The following is a 19,647-nucleotide window of genomic DNA, read 5'->3' as shown; positions in this document are numbered from 1 at the left end:
TCAGTGCTCATCAATGCAACCTCATCAGTGAAACCTACCAGTGCCCATCAATGCAGCATACCAGTGCCCATCAATGCAGCATACCAGTGCCCATCAATGCAGCCTCATCAGTGCCCGGATCACACAGAGTGAGGATCTCCTGCTGTGACACAGAGCTTGGATTTAAATTGCCCGGTGGCCACTGTCAACAAAGTCCAAAATTTCCCTGCAATTGCTTCAGTGTGATGTCTATCATAGGAGCCAGTCTAGGAGGTGGGGCTTTTTTACAGCAGCCACCGGGCATTTCAGATGTCACAGCGGGAGATCCCCGCTCTGTGTGACATACACATATAGGCATGCAGAGGAGGAGGGAGGGGAGGACTCTGACAGGGCCGATGACGTCATTGACGCAATCGCGATGTAGCCAATTTCTGCATTGATGCAGAATCATTTAAGGCTACATCAGGATGCATTGATTGTACGATTTTCAAGACCCCTACTCCCTGCTCAGCTTTGTCCATATCTGCACACTTTGACCCTTGCTCACTACACTGTGTATCTGTCTCTGATCCTTCCCCCCCCCACCTCCTAGTTTAAAAGTTCTTCCAACCTTCTGGCCATCCTTTCCCTCAACTGCAAAGTCGGCCAAGTTCTTCTTTAAACCAAATGTTTCCACTATTAAAACAGTGCCTCCATTCTGGAACATTGTCCCTGAATGGAAAAACTCTATACAGCTTTCAGCCAAGTCCTGCTATAGCCTTTGACAGGCTGCCTGCAGCTGGGCTAGTCACTGCATCTATCGCTATTGGGCACACCAAGGGCTTGTTCACACTTAACTACATTTCTAATGATTAAAAAATGCACCTGTAGCGTTAGTATGTGCATTAGACTCGCGTTAATGAGCTTTAGTATGGATGTTAGACTGGCGTTTTACAAGAGCTAATAATGCTTCCCATGGGCCGTTTTGAAGCGTTTGATGAGTGTTAAGACGCGTTAAAACTGCTCCATTAATGCCTTTTCCATTACAGTACATGAACTAATCTTAACGCTCCGCAACCGCACCACAACTGCCTGCCAGAGCATTTGCGAAGCGTTAACATATTACATTTGGAAGGATTGGGAAACAGGGATTTCGGGCACAAGAGTTTTTTAAAAAGATTTCTTTTATTCAACACAAAACTAAATATTTTAAAATCATAGAAAAATACAGGCAGATAATTGTGTATTAAGGACACAGTGAGACCACACAACAATGGTCTATGTTGTACAATATCTCAGTGCATAGAACTTATAAAAGTCGATTTACATACAGTTCAAAGTACAAGATCATTGGTAGTCATATAATCCTTGGAAACGTATTGCTTGATATCAGAAGAACCGCCGACGGACACCCAAGCAGTATGGTGCCGGTCAGCGGGGTCGACTGAAAGTATAAGTTAACATTCACCATGTAATATATGACCTTTGCTCGACATGTTTCGCTTTCTTAGACAAAAAAGCTTCATCTGGAGCATATCATTTCTTTTGTCTGTACATATAGTAATCAGGCACATATCTCAATTTCCATAGAGAATTCTTTTAACGAGGAGGACTGTGCGTTTTGGGAAGCTCAAAAAAGGCAATGTATAGTGACATAGTAGTGAGGGTAGTCACTCCATGTCTCATATCAAACTTGGGAAGGACCAGAGCTTAAATGTAGGGAGCGTATCTCCTCTGCTTGTATGTCGGCCCTTGCCACGCTGTTCCCAGCTTCCGCACAGTCCTCACCGGATGGGGAACCTCCACCATGATGATCCACCCTGGTGGAGGTTCCCCATCCGGTGAGGACTGTGCGGAAGCTGAGAACAGCGTGGCAAGGGCCGACATACAAGCAGAGGAGATACGCTCCCTACATTTAAGCTCTGGTCCTTCCCAAGTTTGATATGAGACATGGAGTGACTACCCTCACTACTATGTCACTATACATTGCCTTTTTTGAGCTTCCCAAAACGCACAGTCCTCCTCGTTAAAAGAATTCTCTATGGAAATTGAGATATGTGCCTGATTACTATATGTACAGACAAAAGAAATGATATGCTCCAGATGAAGCTTTTTTGTCTAAGAAAGCGAAACATGTCGAGCAAAGGTCATATATTACATGGTGAATGTTAACTTATACTTTCAGTCGACCCCGCTGACCGGCACCATACTGCTTGGGTGTCCGTCGGCGGTTCTTCTGATATCAAGCAATACGTTTCCAAGGATTATATGACTACCAATGATCTTGTACTTTGAACTGTATGTAAATCGACTTTTATAAGTTCTATGCACTGAGATATTGTACAACATAGACCATTGTTGTGTGGTCTCACTGTGTCCTTAATACACAATTATCTGCCTGTATTTTTCTATGATTTTAAAATATTTAGTTTTGTGTTGAATAAAAGAAATCTTTTTAAAAAACTCTTGTGCCCGAAATCCCTGTTTCCCAATCCTTCCAAATGTAATTAGTTAATTGAGGATAGGGGCACACCCTAAATTGGATATGTCATGGCCAAGATGGCTGCTATCTGTGGACACATGACTTGTAAAATAATTCTGATATAAAGGTGGAAGCGTTAACATAGACTTGAATGGGAGGCATTAAAAGACTTCAAACAGCTGCTGACTCGACAAGATGTTTCAATTTTGAAGCTACGCAAACGCTTCATGTTTTGATAGTGTGAACACTACTGTGTGCGGTCTATTGTATCTTGTGCATAGGCATTTGAGGGGCATTTTTAATGCTTTTCAAAACCCTTTTTTTTTTTTAACGCCAGTGTGAACTTAGCCTAAAGCACCAGGAGGGACATACTACAGCTGAATGGCCCAGTGTGCGAGGGGCCTAACCTGTTCTGAAATCTTTAATAACTTTAAGTGGTTGTAAACGCTTACATATACCCACTGAAATGCCTCAGGTGATGCACAGAGATGAAACAACTCCTTGTACTTAAGTTGAGCCTGTTTATCTGCAGCCCTCTCTACTATACAGGATCCTCCAACACACATTACTGAGCTCCAGAAGGCTGGGATCTGGTGTGTTACACTGTAAAGCATGAAGCAAGGAGTGGAGTGTAATTTGAGACTTGAGTAAAGGGACTGGACTGCCCCCCTGCAGTCTCCTAGGGAAACATACACAGCTGAGACCGTTAATCTACTGCTGTGTGCTGGAGGGGAGTGGGGCAGTGTGGAGATTGCCTGAGATAGGCATAGACTGTCAGAAGTGACTCATGCAGATAGCAGAATGATGACAGTGCAGGAAAAAAAAAATCACAGTAGGTGCTACACACCATAGAATGATATGCTTTGTTCATTTTTAATTTCAGAGGCTTACCACTACTTTAGGCCAATAACAGGTTTCACCTAAACCAAATCTTCCACATTAAAGCCTATGTAATCTATTTTTTTTTCTTATAAAGCAGGGAAGGTTTATAACCCATTAGGTTTCTACCATTCTATGGGTTATGTTTAACCCTTTCGCTGCCAGGCCCTGTGCTCCACTTTTAAAAGTAGCTGGCAAGGCCATTTTTGCAATTTTTCCTCTGCTTTATTATTTTTCCCTTACAGCTTTCAGTGTTTGTTGAAGACCTCCCAAACCATATATTTTCTGAAAGCACATGACCAGTAGAATACAAATAAAGGGGCTACTGATTTTTAAGGCATTATTGGCAGATAAAAACCGCACATTTTACAAAAATCCTGCTAAATATAAAAGCTTACCTGTATTGAGTTAATAAATAACCACTATTTGTAAATTTTAGGTTGCGCCTTTTTGCGAAATAATGAAAAACGAACATACACAAAAATGGAAAGATCCAAATTTCTCAAAATCATCTATAGGTTTTCATTGTTCCCTTACAACTTTCAGAGTTTGTTTAGGACCACCCAAACCATATATTTTCTGAAAGCACATGATCTTAAAATAAAAAGAAGGTGCTAATGATTTTAACACCCTGTGCTATTTGCGCAAATGTTTATCAAAACTATATATTTCTCTAAAATTATCTAAATTAATTTATAGCAGATATAAACACAGCAAATTTCACAAAATTCCTGCTAAATTCTTACCAAATATAAAAGCTAAACCTGTAGTGAGTTAATAAATAACAAATATTTGGAATTCTTAAATTACGCCTTTTTGCAAAATGGTGAAAATTAAACGAACGCTAAAATGTAAAGAACCACATCACTTTAAAAAATCTGAAGGTTTTTCTTGTTCCCTTACAGCTTTCAGAATTTATTAAAGACCCCCACTCAACCATATATTTTCTGAAAGCATAGGACCAGTAGAATAAAAGGAAGGGGATACTGATTTTTACGGCCCCAGGATATTTGCACAAATGTTTATTAAATCAATATTTTTGCTAAAAATACACTAAAAGCAATTGTAGCATATACAAAAACAGCACATTTTACAAAATTCCTGCTAAATACGTACTAAATATAAAAACTTACCCTGTATTGAGTTAATAAATAACAAATATTTATAAATTTTTAATTGCATCTTTTCGCAAAATGGTGAAAACTAAATGTATACAAAACTGTAAATAACCAAATTTCTCTAAAAATCTGGGGGTTTTCCTTTTCCACTTACAGCTTTCAGAGATTATAAAAGACCCCCCAAACCATATATTTTCTGAAAGCACATAGCCAATAGAATAAAAATTGGATTTTTGACTTACCTTAAAATCAATTTCTCTGAAGTTCATTGATGGACACAGCTCCTGATATTGTTAACTATTGGGTTATATAGCCTCCTACAGGAGTAGGACACTAGGCAGGAAAAAAAAGTCCGGCTACGCCGTTGGGCAGTCCCATGTGGTATTACCCCTCTCCCTGCTATAGGTACTCAGTTTTGTTACAAGCAGTGTCAGAAAAATTACAATTCCACAGAGGGATGGGTGCTGTGTACATCAATGAACTTTAGAGAAATGGATTTTACGGTAAGTCAAAAATCCCATTTTGTCTTTCGTTCATTGACTGACACAGCTCCTGATATTCTTAACCATTGGGACGTCCCAAAGCAGTGTTAAGGGTGGGAACAGCGAAAAAATTCCCAAGGCTAAACAGTAGCCAACCAGGCAACAGGAGCTCAAAACAACTGGAGCCAACCTGAAAAAACATACACCCTTAAAGAAGATCGGGTCCTCTCAACAGCAACCTGCAAAACCTTGCGGCCAAAAGAAGCATCTGCAGATGCCAACACATCCACTTTATAAAACTTTGTGAAAGTGTGAACCGATGACCAGGAAGATTCTCAAAGGGAGGCTTTTGAAGGGCCGAAAGCACCAAATTGAGGTCCCAAGGCAGCAAGGGAGACTGCACTGGAGGAACCAAATGTCGGACACCCTGAAGAAAGGTATGTACCAGGGAGTGTGTGGCCAAGGGTCATTGGAGGAAGACTGCCAAAGGCTCTTGATGGTACTCAAGGCCAACTGCTGTTCAACCCCCCCATTGAAGGAAGGTCAAGATCCGAGCCACCGAGAAGGAGCAAGGATGAACCTCAAGAGACTCACACCACGCAATGTACGTCTTCCTAGAAGCAGATTTCCTAGCTTTTAACAGTGTAGGAATCACCAACTCAGATAAACCTCTATCCTTCAGCACCTGGCATTCAACAGCCAAGCCGTCAAAGCAAGCAACTGCAAGCAACTGTAATGCAGGATGGAAGATCGGTCCTTGGGACAGCAGATCCTCCCTGAGATTAAGCTTCCAAGGAATGTCGGTGGCTAGCCGCACCAGATCAGCATACCAAGCCCAGGGAAGGCAGTCCTGAGCCACTAAGATGACCAGAATTCCTTCTTCCTCGATCCTGTGTAGAATTCTTGGCAGGAGCTTCAGAGGTGAGAAGGCGTAAATCAGACAAAACTGACCCCGCGGGGCCACCAGAGCGTCTGTGGTGTCTGCCAAAGGATCCCTTGATCAAGCCACAAACCTCTGTACCTTTCTGTTGAGCCGAGACGCCAACAGATCCAACTTGGGGATGCCCCACCGGAGACACAACTGATGAAACATCTCCGGATGAAGGGACCACTCCCCTTGGTCCAATGCCTGCCGATTGAAGCAATCCGCCTGCCAGTTTTCCACCCCAGGAACGTGTACAGCGGAGATGGCTGCAACAAACCGTTCTGCCCACTTTAGAATGCTGGCTACCTCCAGAGCCGCCAGGACACTTTTTGTGCCCCCTTGGTGAGTGACATAAGCCACGGCCGTGGCATTGTCCAATTTAATGCGCATCGGACATCCCTGAAGACGATCCGTCCAATGTTCGAGGCACAGTCTGATCACTCGGAGTTCCAAGACACAGGCTAGCATTCGTGGTGACCACTGCCCAATGCAAGGTGATGAAGGACTTGCCCAGCCGAAGCACCGAAGAACGAAGCCACCATATCGGGGACTCCTTCATTCCCTGACCCAGCCGCATCTGATTGTCCAGAGACTGCGGAGTCTTGTACCATTTGGCCAGAATCTCCCATTGCAGGGACCTCGTACGGAACTGTGCAAACTGAACCGCCTCAAAGGTAGACACCATCAGGCCCAGCACCGGCATGCAAGTCCGGAGGGATGACCATCTGCTGGACAGCAAGAGATGAATTGCAGCCTGTCATTTCTGGAGTTTGTACAGAGGAAGGATCACTCTGGCTAAGGCAGAGTCCAGAGCCAGGCCCAGATAGTCCAACTTTGTGGACGGAACCAGCGCAGACTTCGGAAAAATCTGAATCCAGCCAAACTCCCACAGAGCTCGTATTGTGATCTCCAGGTTTTCCACCAGAGCAGTAGGAGACTACGCTCGCAGAAAGAGATCATCCAAGTAGCCCAGCACCGCGATCCCCCATTGGCGTAACCAAGCTAGCACCGGGGGTAGCACTTTTGTGAAGACCTGAGGAGCGGAGGCGAGACCAAAGGGTAACGCCAAAAACTGATAATGCTCCTCTCCCACGACAAAGCAGAGAAAGCGCTGGTGACTGGCACATATTGGAATGTGAAGGTAGGCATCCTTGATGTCGAAATAAGCAAGGAAATCCACCGTGTGAATGGACTCCATTCTGAACTTCTGCACCTGCACAAAGCAGTTCAATGCCTTGAGGTCCAGGAATGCAAGCACTTTGCCTTCCTTGATGGGAACTGTAAACAGGTTTGAGTAAAAACCCTGAAAAAAACATTCCGAAGTCGGAACCTGGGACAATCACCCCTTGAGGTGCGAGCAAGGAGCAAGTTCTTGCCGGGGGACAAGAGCGAAGCTCGATCTTGTAGCCGGACCAAATGACTTTGTGGACCCACCTGTCTTGTACCAGGGAAGTCCACGGGTCCAGAAACCAGCAAAGACGTCCCCCCACCCCCTGATACGGGTAAAGGTGCACTTTCACGCTGAAGGAGCCTTGTCCACGGGTTCAGAGAAGCCAGACCAGGTTCATTTGGATCCTCCAGAGGCGGACCTGAAAGGGCTTCGAGCTCTTGTCAGTCAACCCTGAAGGCCGAAAAAACTTCTTATGAGCCGAGACGTAAAGCCCACATCTACGATGAGGTTCCTTGCCCTTAGTAGCCTGCGGAAGAAAGGTAAGCTTCACCCCTGTGGGACCTTTAATGATGTCATCCAGGGTAGCTCCAAACATTTGATCTCCTTGAAAGGGGAGATCAGTCAAGGCCTCTTTAGAAGTCAGGTCCACAGACCAGCATTTGAGCCAAAAGAAATGCCGAAAGACCACTCTCGAAACAGAAAACCACGCCACTAGGGGAACCTCATCCAAAAAGGCATTTACAGATAAACTGCAGCCCCTTGACCAGCTGTTCTCCCTCCAGTTCATGGCGTAAAAAGCTTAGCCCACTCGGTCAGAGATTGCGACACCAGGGCAAAGGTGAATACTGGCATCAGTGCCAAACCAGCTAGTGTGCATATTGCGGGCCACTGCCTCCGCGTTCCTGTCAGCTGGATCCTTAACTACCTCAATACTGGGCACTTAAACCCCCTTCCTTCCCAGACCAATTTTCAGCTTTTAGCGCTGTTGCAATTTGAATGACAATTGCGCGGTCATGCAACACTGTACCTAAACCAAATTTGTGTCATTTTTTCCCCACAAATAGAGATTTCTTTTGGTGGTATTTGATCACCGTCAGTTTTTTTCTTTTTTGGTGCACAAATAAAAAAAGACTGAAAAGTTTGAAAAAAAAAAAAAAAGTTTTTTTGTTTAGGTTATAAAATTTTGTAAATAGATATGTTTTTTCCTGCACTGATGAGCACTGATGATGCCGCACTGACAGGCACTGATGAGGAGACACTGATGGGGTGGCACTGACGGGGTGGCACTGATATGCAGCACTGATGGGCACTGATAGGTAGCACTGATATGCCTCACTGATGGGCACTGATATGTGGCACTGATAGATAGCACTGATATGCAGCATTGGTGGGCACTGATAGGCAGCGCTGATGGGCACTGATAGGCAGCACTGATGGGCACTGATTGGCGGCACTGTTGGGCGGCAATGATCGGCACTGATAGGCGGCACTGGTGGGCAGTAATGGGCACTGGTGGGCGGCACTGATAGATGGCAATAACGGCACTGGTGGGCAGCACTGATAGATGGCATTGGTGGGCAACACTGATAGGGAGGGCACTGGGGGGGCTCTCTGAGCCCTGCTTGCCATCCCTGGTGGCCATGGTGGGCATCCCTGGTGGCTTAGTGGCACCCCTCCCCCCCCCAAGGCTGTACTGGTAATCAATCATCTGATTACCAGCACAGACCCCCCCTGTGATCAGTGAGTAATTAGAAATACTCACTGATCACCCCAGCAGCAGCACCGATCCTCTTCTCTTCTCCTCACTGACAGGATCTGTCAGGAGGAGAAGAGATCGAAGCCGTTACAACGGCTCTATTTACATTACATGACGGCTGTGATTGGACACAGCCGTCATGTGATCAGGAGGGCCAATCACAGGGCCCTCCTGCCGAATGATGTTGCTCTGTGTCCGAGGGACACAGGCACATCGAGATCGCGCCGCTGCGCGTGCCCGCGGCGGCGCGATCTCTCTCCTTCTGAAGGACGTTCCGGAAAGTCCATTCAGAAGGACGAGACTCCCACCCGGCCGTATATTTACAATGGCCCGGGTGGGAGGTGGTTAAAGGCCGGCGACTCCAACCAGAATCATGGTTGCCTTGTTGAATCTGGAAAATGGAGGATCCACCACCGGTGGAACAGTCCACTTCCTCATAAGGAATTCCTCATAGGGGTAATGCCTAGTTAAGTGCTTAGGGACCCCAAGGGGACGCACTGGTCGTCCCCACTCTTTAGTGACAATTCTGCCAAAATAAGCGGGGAAAGGAAACCTTTGCCGTCATGGATGGCTTGTGAGTGCCAAAAGGAACCTGCGCCTCCGTCATCGTAGCTGCATCCTCCATCTTTAAGGTCACACGCACAGATGCAATCAGTGCTTCCACCAGCGCCTTTTCGTCCGGGATTGCAGACGTGGAGGAATCATCCTCACTACCAGAGGATTCCAGGGCGCGTGGTTGCCGACCCAGCAGGGTGACCCACATCCGTGGCGGCCGAAACAGATTCAGGATCTGTTGAGACAGATTAGGCAGGGGGCACTTTTTTGCTAGCCCGTCACCTGAAAGCCACCTCCAACCAGGACACGAAGGACTCCAGGCCTGTCGTCAGTGCACCGATGGAGGGTTGGGACCCGGGGGGGGCCCGCAGCCTCAGAGAGGGGATCAGGTGGGGAGATGTGCTCCAAAGACTTCATGAGTCACCAGGGGAACCCCACAAAACAGGTGTAGAACACTGCAAAGGACACCCCCACCGTGCTGGCAGCACCCCCAGTCGCCAGGCACAGAGCCCCAAGTGATCCTCAGCAGAGAGGGAGAGAACCCCACCAGACCCACCACCCAGCAGAAACAGGCACCTGCAGCCACCAGGATAATCTGCACGCACGGATCCAGGAGTCAGCAACAGAGGATGAGGAGGGGCTCCCACCGCCGAAATCGCCGCCACATGGCTCCACTGTCATGGCCGCCACCATTTTCAATGGCAAACCACCACAAAATGGCCACCGGACTACAGAAACCTGGCGGCCATGCATAGAAAGTAGGGATCAACCGATTATTGGCAAAGCCGATATATCGAGGGCTGATTTGCACTTTCCCCGATATATCGGATTCGGCCACCAAGGTGACCGATATTGCCGATATTTCGGGAAAGTGCTTGTACTGTAGTGATGCCTGCAGCTAGAGGCATCACCCCAGTACCGGCGTCCATAGTCGACGGTCGGCTGTCTTATAATGACAACCGATGCGGCTGAGAAGCCGCTCGGCTGCCATTACAAGAAGCGAGAGGGTATGCCCCCCTCCCCCTCACGCCGCGGCTCGCCCGGGGTCTCCCGTCCCAACGGGAGACCTGGGCAACCAGCCTGCACGGCCGCCAAAGACACGCTCAAAGCCGCATTCGGCTCTAATCGGATCTCCATGCAAAAACCCGGAAGTGATGTCATGACGTCACTTTTGTGTATTGGCGCCAGATTCAAAAAATGACAGCATTCAAAACAGTCAAGCTTGGCGTTTTGAATGCTTTTAAGTGCAGAGGAGAAGTTTGGGGTCTTTTAGACCCCCAGATCCCTCGAAAAAGAATACCTGTCAAAGAAAAAAAAACGTAATTTTTGTAAAATCTTACCGTAAAATTCCTTTCTCTGAGTCCTCTGACAGTCGCCACCCCTCAATAGTCTTCACCAATGGGTATTGACCTCTTATGCATAGGAGCAAGCTAGGCATAAGACTTGTTAAAAAACAAAACAATTTGCATAGACACACCTGTAGGGGGCTGTCCCACTGGTCCAATACCCCCCCCTGCTATCAGCATTCCCAACTCAGTTTGGTAGCAAGCAGTAAATAGTCCAAAAAACCCCAAAAGAGGGGCGGGGCGGCGACTGTCAGAGGACTCAGAGAAAGGAATTTTATGGTAAGATTTTACAAAAATTCAGTTTTCTCTTACGTCCTCTGACAGTCGCCGCCCCTCAATAGTCTTCATCAATGGGATGTCATAAAGCAGTGTAGACATGAGGGGTGGAAAGCGCAACCGTCACAAAAGGCAATGCAGCACCCTGGTCAGAGAAATTAACCTTATCTGAACCAGAAAGTTAAACTCTGGGTAACAAAAAACAGCTCAACAGGAGCAACAAACCCAGAAAAGCAAATCAACAAAGGGGAAAACAAACCCCAACAGACAGGGACAGGCTAAGCCAAGTCCCCCTCAAGGCACTGCCGCGCACAGAACTTTGCGGCCAAAGGAAGCATCTGCCGATGCCAAAATATCAAGTTTGTAAAATTTGGAAAAGGTGTGCACAGACGACCAAGTCGCTGCCTTGCACACCTGGGCCACCGAAGCCTGATGTCGGAGAGCCCAGGACTCACTCACCGCTCTGGTAGAGTGCGCCTTTACAGAGAAGGGCGGCATCCGTTCCCAAACTGAGTAGGCCTGTACAAACGTCTGTCTGATCCATTTTGAAATGGTTGCCGCAGATGCAGCCATACCCTCACGAGGGCCCTCGGGAAGGATGAACAGAGAATCCGACATCCTGAAGGATTCAGTAGACCCCAGGTACACCCTGATCGCCCAGACTACATCCAAGGAATGCAAGGCAAACTCCTTAGGATGCTTAGGATTTGCACACAGCGAAAGTAAAACAATGTCCTCATGGAGATGGACATCAGACACCACCTTCGGAAGAAGGAGTGATGAGGTCACAGGACCACCTTACCCCTATGAACCATCAGGTAGAGGGAGTGGCAAGATAGGACCGCCAACTCCGACACACTGCAAGCAGATGTGATCGCCACCAGAAAGGCGACTTTCCGTGACAGTGCAAGCAGAGGAATCTCCCGGATGTTCTCAAAGGGAGGACGTTGCAAAATGACAGAACCAAATTCAAGTCCCAAGGGGTTAAGGGCGCCCACCGAGGGGGCCAAATGACGCACCCCATGAGTAAAGGTACGGATCAAGGAATCCGACGCCAAAGGGCACTGAAAAGAATGGCCAGCGCGGATAACTGACCCTCAACAGTGGTCAGTGCAAGACGTATGTCCACACCTGATTGCAGGAAGGCTAACACCCTTGTAAAAAAAGAAAAGTAGTGAGGATGGAAACCCTGTTATTCGCACCAGGCGAAGCAAGCCTTCCAGGTACGATAAGAAATCTTACCGGACGAGGCCTCCCTAGCTCTAAGCAAGGTAGGAGTGACCTCTGACGAGTGACCCCGATCTCTCAAGATCTGGCTTTTAACAGTCACGCCATAAAGGCCAGCGACTGCAAAGCAGGATGGAAGAACAGCCCCTGAGACAACAGATCGTCTCATAAAGGGAGCCGCTAGGGAGGCTCGACGACCATTTGCATGACGTCCGTATCAAGACCGGCGCGGCCAGTCCGGGCCCCCAGGACCACCAAGCTCGGTTCCAAGACCAACCTGCGAAGGAACCGCGACAACAACTGAAAAGGTGAGAAGGCATAAATCAGGAGATACTGATTCCAAGGCACCACCAGTGCACCCGAGGCGGCTGCCAGAGGATCGCGTGTACTTGCCACAAGCCTTGTTGTTTAGAGGAGGCGCGCCATCGCGCACACAGCATCTGAAACACCTCCGGGTGTAGGGACCATTCCCCCTGGTCTGGGGTCTGGCGACTCCGATAGTCGGCCTGCCAGTGTTCCATACCTGGAATGCGAACAGCCGAAAGCGCAGAGACCCGCGTCTCGGCCCAAGGCAAAATCTCGGCCACTTCCTTGGCCACCCGGGCACTCCTGGTGCCCCTTTGGTGATTGATGTACCCCACCACAGTGGTGTTGTCCGCCTGCACCCGCACAGGGTGATCCTGAAGATGATCCCACCAACGGAGCAAACAGAGTCTGATCGTTCTCAGTTCCAAGGCATGTATCGGTAGGGAGGATTCCTCCTCCAACCAAGTGCCCTGGGCAGACAATTTTACCCAGAACGCCACCCCAGCCCGACAGGCTGGCGTCCGTGGTGAGCACCTTCCATAACAACGGCCGGAAGGATTCCCCTGCCACAGAGTCGGAGACTGGAGCCACCACAGAAGGTCCGCTCTAAACCAGTGACTCAAAGATATCCTCCTGTCCAAGGACTGAGGATGCCTGTCCCACCCAGCTAGGATCTCCGCTTGCAGAGATCGCGTGTGGAACCGTGCAAACTGCATCGCCTCGAAGGCTGACACCATCAATCCTAGGGACCGCATGCAGGTCCTGAGAGATGAGAATTTGCTGTCCCTGAGGGACCTGACCTTGTGTAGCAGAGTCCGGAGCATGTCCTCCGGCAGGAAAAACTCTCACATGGGTGGAGTCCAGGACCATTCCCAGAGAAGGGAGATGAACAGAAGGGAGCAATGTCGACTTCTGAAAGTTGATGGCCCGCCTGAACTCCTGGAGCGTCTGAACCGTGATTGACAGATCGTGCAACAGAGTTTAAACCGGAACTCATCCTTAACAGGAGATCGTCCAGATATCCAAGGATTGCGAACCCCTGCGCCCGCAACAGGGCCAGAACAGGAGCCAAAGCTTTGGTAAACCCCCTTGGAGCCGAAGCGAGATCGAAAAGTAACGCCACAAACTGATAGCGCTCTTCTGCGATTGCGAATCGGAGATACCTCTGATGACCCTCGAATATAAGGATGTATAAAAACGCATCCTTGAGGTCGATTAAAGCCAGGAATCACCCGGGCTCAGAGAGGCCACCACCGATCAGAGGGATTCCATACGGAATCTTTGAACCCGCACAAAGCGGTTTAGAAACTTCAGGTCCAGAATCGGACGCACCTTGCCCTCCTTTTAGGGCACTGTAAACAGATTCGAGTAAAAACCCCCGAAAACCGGGACGATCACCCCCTGGGCGAGGAGATACTGAACCACCCGTTGAAGATAGTGAAAAACGATCTGGGGTCAATGAAGAGTTGAGGCAAAGAATCTGTCTGCTGGCGCGGTCAAAATTCGACCTTGCCCCCCGACCGAATGAGTTCCTGAACCCATCAGTCCTGAACGGTGGACGGGGCCACCATGCCAGAGTGGGCGGCTAAAGACTTGCCCGCCCAAGGCTTCTTCTGGCCACCAGAGGCCTTGAAGGATTCACCCTTGTCATGTGCCTTAAATGCATGAAAGGACCCTAGGTTAGGATTAAAGGAAGGGCCCTGCTTACCGCGGAAAAAACTTACCCTTGGACACATGGGGCAGCAGAGTGCTTTTACCCCCAGTGACCCCCTTCACCAACTCGGCCAGGGAGTCCCCAAAAAGGCAATTCCCTGCATAAGGGATGTCAGACACCGTCTTCCTGAAAGTCTGGTCGCCAACCAGCTCTACAGCCACACAAGGCGACGGATTATCACTGCAACAGCAGAGAAGCGTAAGGCTAAATGGGGCTCATTCAAGGCCGCATCACACAGGCATAAAACCACCTGTACAATGTGGTCCACCATCTCCAAAGTAGCAGAAGGGGCGGAATCAGCCACAAGGGTGCGTCTGAGCACTTTGGCCCAATCTACCACAGCCCGAGAGACCATTACTGAGGCGAACACGGGCTTCAGCAAGGAACCCGCCACCACATAGGAGTGGCGGGCAAGATATTCCACCCGCCTATCCGTCCGGTCTCTAAGCACCGGATAAGCCTCCATGGGCATCAGAGTGGCCTTGTGTAATCTGGATACCGTGTGGCCCACCTTAGGGGCCACAATCCAGTGCAAATCCGTTGGAGACGCGAAGGGATAATGGTACTCAACCACAAAGCCGCGCTTCAGATTGCGCCATTGTTCATTGCATGAAAGTCGGCGTGACAGGAAAAAAAAAACCTGAACCAATCTCTGGGTTCTGTGGGTCCCAAGGGATGACTGCGTACCCTGCTGGTGGGGCTCATCCTCCAAACACAGCGTTTCTTTGACAGAACCAATAAGCGCAGCCATAGCAGCGTGTTCTCTGGCAGCCCTGACGGGGGACACTTCCCCCTCCACCACTTCCCCCTCCGACTGAGACCCCCTCAGGGGGGTACCTGTCCGTGACATCCATATCAGAATCTGAATCAGAAAAAAGGCGCTGGACCTTTGTCTAAAAGACCGCTCAGACATCAGCAGTTCCACCCTTGATGCTAAAATCGCAAGTGCAGCGCTAAGAGAGCTCTGCTCAGAGGACCCAGGCGTACCTGAATCCTCCACCAGAGCTGGGGGGAATTGCTGTTCTGGGAATCCATATCAAAACGGATGAAGGTTTTGAAGGTGCTGGCCCTTTAAGAAGCAACTGCTGCGGACCGCACCGCGAGGTTCCGCAATAGAAATGAAATAGTGCTACAAGCGAACCGCAGGAAAGTGACTGCATGAAAAAACGACCCAGGAGAAGTGAAAAGACCCCCAGAAGTGCATACATACAGACTCTACGCTAGCTGGAATGATCTGCAGTCTGAGGAAAGGAAGTGATGTCATCAGCTAGAGGACACTGACTAAGGGAAAATGGCTGCCCATGTGAAATAATGGGGAGGCTACAGGAAAATGGCTGCCGAGCACATTGTGAAGAGGACCGTGCCACATCCAAGATGGTGCCGAAAGGCGCAAATTTGCTGCAGGGAGGAGTGCAGAAGCCCAAACATGAAGCTGAAATGCATGCCCACACCAAAAATGGCGGCCCCGCAAATTTTCGCAGCGGGCCGCACGCACATGTCAGGTATCCCAAATTTGTACACAAAAGCACACCTCGGGGAGAGGGATCCCCCGCGCCCCCCCCCCCACAGCGCAGCATAACCACCATAGTGCCCTCAGGGACAGGGAGAGACCGGGAAGCACACTGACAGACATGAGGGGAATAACACAGACCTCAAAGACAGACTGCCATTCCCCACACAGAGGCCCCACAAACACCCCACAAATAGAGGGGTTACTCACCGACCAGCGATAGCATGGGTGCCGCCGTGAGACGGGAAGCCTCCCACCCCGGGTGGGGGTACCGTCAGCCGAACAGGACGCTAGCTACACGCGCCGTACCGCAGTAGAGACAGCCTAGCGAAGTGGCCACTTCGCAGGCTTTGTCCCTGAGGACAGGGACAGGTCGATTGCGAGGCCAGGGCGTACGCATAGCTTGCTAAACGCTCGACGGCAGGCTGGGATTCCATAAGGTTCTCTGTCTTGGGACACCAGGACAACCAGTCCGATTCCCAGCTCTGCAACGCTGTAGTCTTCCGAAATCTGACTAAGTGCAGGAACAAATAAAAAGATAGTAGTGTAAAGAAAACACTTGTACATAAAATAAAAATAATAAAACAGAAGAAAGGCTGAGACTGTAGCCCCAGCACAGGGATAGCCTATCTTACTCCTAACTAGGTAGAAGACAAACTGAGTTGGGAATGCTGATAGCAGGGGGGTATTGGACCAGTGGGACAGCCCCCTACAGGTGTGTCTATGCAAATTGTTTTGTTTTTTTAACAAGTCTTATGCCTAGCTTGCTCCTATGGATAAGAGGTCAATACCCATTGGTGAAGACTATTGTCAGAGGACGTAAGAGAAATAAAAAATACATTTTTTTTTTAAAATGTACAAAAATATCGGCCAATACCGATATGCATTGACCAAAATATCGGTATCGGCAATGAAAAACCGATATTGGTCGATCACTAATAGAAACACATAGGCTACAACAAAATGACCACCCCATACGGCACTACGAGGCTTCCAGGTACAACACTCCCCACACACATCCGATTGTGTGGTCGCCATCGCCAGGAGGTAGACCAAACCAACCAAACAGCCCCAGCATAAGTGGATGGTGGGTAAGTTGGGGAACAGATAAGGGGGGGTGCCTGACGGGAAGGAAGGGAACCCGGGGTCCCGACCATGCCAAGGAGGGGCCCATGTCCACCCCAAACCCTCCAGGAGGAGAGGGGTGACAGCTACTCACCATAGCAAGGAACCGGGTGGGCAGTGCTCCAGGTAGAACCACTCTCAATCGAAATGGGGGCGAGACCCGGTCGTATGCGACCACACGAGACGTTTACCTCGCAGGCCAGCCCCCGTCCAGTGGGGGTATGTCGCGGCCAACCTAGCGCCAAGCTGAGGTCTGCATGTGCTAGCTGGCCAGACTGGGGTAACCACTGGATCTAGATTATCCAGCCCATTGCCTAGTCCGGCAGTTGATCGTAGAGCTCATAGGAAAAACATTTCTACCTAAAAAGAAAAAATTTGCCAAGGAACTAGGTCATTACTCCTGACTAGGCAGAAAAAACTCAATACCTATAGCAGGGAGAGGGAGTATACCCCCTGGGACTACCCATAGGCGTAGCCAGACTTTTTTCTGCCTAGTATCCTACTCCTGTAGGAGGCAGTATAACCCAATGGTTATGAATATCCGGAGATATGTCTGTCAATGAACGAAAGAGAAAAAAATGTATTTTTTTTGCGCAAATGTTTATCAAACCAATATTTTCGCTAAAAATACACTAAACTCATTAAAAGTGGATTCATACATGGAAAATTGTACAAAATTCCTACTAAACAAAAAGGGATAAACTGTATTGAGTTAATAAATAAATATTTGTACATTTTAAATTGTACCTTTTTGTGAAATGGTCAAAAATGAATATACACAAAATTGTAAATAAAAATGTAACTCTAAAAATCCAGAGGTTACCGTTTTTAACTTACAGCTTTCAGAATTTGAAATTCCCCTTGGGCTTGGTTCACACGATGCGAAAACCCTGGTAATCCAGTGCAGGTCACCGCATTGCACCTGAATCTCTGGCAGTTCACACTGCCCTCTGCGAACCGTTGCGGTTGTCAATACAAAGTTAATGACACCCCCAGATTGGTTTGCAGATCGCAGCGTGAACTGTGATTTTGGACAGGAATCGAATCGCATTGGTGTGAACACCTATGCGATCCAATTCTGGTGCGGACAAAAAAAGGGTCCTGCATGAGTTTGGTCAGAATGTGATGCAAATTCAGCCAGTTTGTATGGCTGAATTCGCATTGTACAGACATTGTATCTGCACAGCAATGCGGTGCGAATTACATGCGATGTCTGGCATCGCACCAGTGTGAACCGGCCCTGAAACCAGATATTTTCTGAAAGTACATGACCTGTAGAATACAAAAAGTGCTACAGATATTTGGGGCCCCGCAATAATTGCGCAAATGTTCATCATTTCGCTATTTTCACTAAAAATAAACTAAAATCATTAACAGTTCACATAAACACAACATAACTTGCAAAATTCCTGCTAAATTACTACTAAAGCATCGTTCACATGTGGCATACTAAAGTGTATGCCCAAGGAGGGCAATGTTTACCCGCACAGGGATGCACAGGTGTTCCGTGCATCCCTGTACAGTCAGTCCTATTTATGTCAATTGGGATGCAACGACTGCACAGGCATAGCTGCTGTTCTCAATCTGACATCCGTGTGGGTGCACAACCCCGAACGCAGATAGTGTGAGCTCAGGGACATGCACGCGGACCTACATGGATGTCAAATTGGGAGCAACGCTCTGTTCGTGCAGTTGCTACATCCCAAATGACATCATTGGGACTGCCTGCACAGGGATGCACGGAACAGTTGTGCCTCCCTGTAAAGGTACGCTGTATATTCCCTGTGTGAACAAGGCCTTAGGCTCCCTTCACAAAAGCAGACCGACTGGGTCTGCCTGTCCATTTTTTAAGCAGGTCCAATCGTACCACCGATTGTTTTCTATGAAAAAGCTGATGTAAATGGACATGTGTCAGTTTACACCTGTCTGCATCGATCCGGTCCACTAAAACAGATGGATGGGGATCCCATTCCCCATCCATCTAGCTGATCAGATCGGATGGAAATAGATAGGTGGCCCGTTTCCATTCAACCGCCCCAAAAAGAACAGCGGGTTGTGTCCACTCTGCATTGGCGGAGCGGACGCGGACCTGTCATCCACCTGATCAGCGGGGATCAGCAGAGAGATCCCTTGCTGAGCAGGCGGATCTGCTTGACAGAGCCCATGCCAAGTTTTTTTTTTGAGTTTTTATTAATTGTTTTTCACAATTAGATTTTTTTTTTTTGGGGGGGGGGGGTCTTCGGTGAGATAATAGAGGTCTTAACAGACCCCCATAACTTTTTTTTTTAGATTGAAAAAGGGGACTTAAGAAAATCCCTTTCTCTGCAGCACTTTACATGAATGAATAAGGAGTATGTATAGAGACTCCTTATCCATTCATAAACTGTCAGGCTGACACATAGTAAACTCTCAGTTTACTATGATCAGCTGGGCTGTCAGTGGACACAGGAGCCATCAGTAGCTATGGCTGCCTCTGTCCACTGCACTACAGGGAGGTGGCTTGGAAAAACACGTTTACCAAGCCCCAGCACCAACCATCCCCCCCCCCCCGCTCACAGATGCAGGTGGTGGGAGAGGGATGGATGCCGCCGGGGGTGATGAATGGGGGGTGCAGGGGCTGGTACGGGGGGTGGGGTGGGGGAATTAGCCTGTCAGGGGGGACATTCTGTGATCCCCCCCAAGCCCCAGCAGCACCTAAAGCCAGCAGGAGCGGCAGAGGAGGGATGTTGGCTTCTAAAGGTAGCTGCAGGGAATTGGGGTTGCAGGGTTTGAGTGGAGGGGGTCAGTGCTGGGGGGAGAAGAAGCATAAGAAAAGAA

At 48.6% G+C, this 19,647-nt stretch overlaps 1 protein-coding gene across 1 annotated transcript in view; it reads right to left on the bottom strand.

Moving 5' to 3' along the window:
* The window catches only part of PACS1 (phosphofurin acidic cluster sorting protein 1), a 550,726-nt gene that overhangs the window by 108,184 nt on the left and 422,895 nt on the right, over positions 1-19,647 (bottom strand). The gene's annotated exons all lie outside the window — the stretch shown is intronic.

This window comes from Pelophylax lessonae (genome assembly GCF_965119305.1).
Source record: "Pelophylax lessonae genome assembly, chromosome: 10".
Classification (NCBI taxonomy): domain Eukaryota; kingdom Metazoa; phylum Chordata; class Amphibia; order Anura; family Ranidae; genus Pelophylax; species Pelophylax lessonae.
Note: the sequence above shows the minus strand (reverse complement) of the source record. Positions and strands in the feature narration are given on the sequence as shown.